The sequence below is a fragment of the Aplysia californica genome, unplaced genomic scaffold (genome assembly GCF_000002075.1).
Source record: "Aplysia californica isolate F4 #8 unplaced genomic scaffold, AplCal3.0 scaffold00357, whole genome shotgun sequence".
In the NCBI taxonomy this organism is placed as follows: Eukaryota; Metazoa; Mollusca; class Gastropoda; order Aplysiida; family Aplysiidae; genus Aplysia; species Aplysia californica.
The window spans coordinates 258,298-260,530 of NW_004797627.1; the positions used below are offsets into that span (position 1 = coordinate 258,298).

The following is a 2,233-nucleotide window of genomic DNA, read 5'->3' on the forward strand; positions in this document are numbered from 1 at the left end:
AGAGAGAGAGAGAGAGGAGGGGTGGGTGGAGAGGAGAGCGAATTTCACTTGGAAACATCACAGATCTAGATAGAGAAGCAGATTATTTCCTCTACTAAAGCCTTCCCTACGCGCTCCATTGGGTCTGAGTATTGTCTCATTGCCTCTTTTACTCACACGGATACGTTTGATTCTCACAAAAAAGGAGTTGTGTATTTTATATCAAGGTGAGTTCACCTGTTGATTGATTCTCTTTGTAAAAGGTTTTACATTTTATACTAAAGTGAAAGTGAACACTCCTTTGCAAAACAGTCATGTGGATTTAATCAATTCTTCCTCCATAAAGATGTGTGTTGTTAGTATCAAGGCACGCATTCGCGTATGTGTAATAAAAGCATATTTTCTGCATATGTATCTTGTGTTGGTATGCAACATACACTTTGTTCATAATTACGTATTGTATGTTTCTACAGTAGGCCTACACAAAACTAACGAAAAAAACAGAGCGTTCATTTTTTTTCTCTTACAAAGTGTTTGAAAACACCAAAAAGAAAAACAAAACACTCCCACCCCCCAAAAAAACCCCAAACAAACAACAACAACAACAACAAAGAAACAAAACATAACAAAAACAAAAGCAAAACTTTCGGATAGTTGCTTTAATATGGCCAATCAGACTTATCCTAACAAGATTCAATTCTAAACCTACAACTACAAGTAGTACGCCCTTCCCAGTTATGTTACTAAAACACCGTAAAAAATCAACGTTTCCTGCAGTATAAACAAGTTATTAATTCTTTAAATTCACGTTATATTTGTAAGAAACTTGAAAACAAAAGAGAATGTAAGCCAAGACACTTTTGAATAACACATGTAACGATTTAACAATGCCTCCGGGGTTGAAAAAGAAAAAAATGGCGGTGTTACATACATCTTTCTTCCTAATTGTCTATGAAGAAGAGATTTCGGGGTGGGGGTGGAGATAGATCCCAACTATGGATGGGTAGACAGACAGATAGATTATAGATAGATAGATAACTAGATAGATAGACATACTGACAGACAGTCAGGCAGACTGATAAAAGCACAAACAGACAGACGGACGTGCTATCGAAGAGACAGAGTCAAAGACAGAGGTTATACAGCTGTGACTTAAAAATTTCACTTATTACATGAGCCGACCGCCCAAAACACAGTGGGGTACATTGTGCCATGTCACAGGGCTGTCATGAATTTTAATGTCTGCAAAGGCTGAATAATCAACCCGTCTTTGACCTGGTTTACCAACATTTACTTAACATTACTTAAATGACTTGTGTGCTCAGAGGATATCTGCATAAACTTGTAATAAATCAGGTTCTTTTTTAAGTTTAGGAAACAGACGACAGACTGTAGATAGATAGATAGATAGATAGATAGATAGATAGATAGGTAGATAAATATATGGATAGATAGATGGATAAATGAACAGACAGACAGACAGACAGATAGATAGATAGATAGATAGATAGATAGATAGGTAGATAGATAGATAGATAGATAGATATATAGATAGATAGATAGATAGATAGATAGATAGATAGATACTCCTTGTATGGTTTTTTAAAACTCTCTTTCCGAGCCAGTTCACGAAATAGTTTTGATATGATACGGTATTATCTGTCTTGCAAAACAATATTTTTTCGGTGCATACCCCGTCCATGATTTTTTTCTGACAGTATTTTTTGTACTCTTTTCTTTTGCAATGATCTTGAAAAATATAAAATTAACATGAGGAATCTTTTTTTGGTTGAAATAATGTCAGCTCGATCTAATGTATTTTCACATCAACATCTTCAATCCGCATTTTAAAAACACACTGGTCTGGCACAATGGGGAAACAGTTTGGGTTATTGATTAGTGTATAGGTTTAACGGTCTTTCAATACCGTAATGTTATTTAAGAAGCAGGGACCCTCGAATTTGATGTCCATCTCCGATAGGACCGAGCCAAATGAGCGGAAAGCCTTAACACCCTCCACCCCTTCACACAAAAAATCAAACCAAAACATACCCAAGTTTAAAATATCTTGTTGAGGATTCGAACTAACGACATCTGTTCCGCAGTCTAGCATGACACCAATTCAGCTAACGGTGCACCCGCCACTGTGACATGGACAGAGTTAATAAATGATACATTGATTGCAAGAAACTCTTATTTATGAACCACGTTTTAAATGTCTGTTAGATTGTCCTCAAATTTAAAAAAAAAAAAA

General features: G+C 35.8%; 1 protein-coding gene across 1 annotated transcript in view; it reads left to right on the plus strand.

The window, feature by feature from the left end:
- Positions 1-8: 8 nt before the first annotated feature.
- Positions 9-2,233, plus strand: part of LOC101863830 (snake venom 5'-nucleotidase) — a gene marked incomplete in the record, with an annotated part of 44,769 nt that continues 42,544 nt past the window's right edge. Inside the window, 1 exon segment of the mRNA XM_013085216.1 lies at positions 9-206.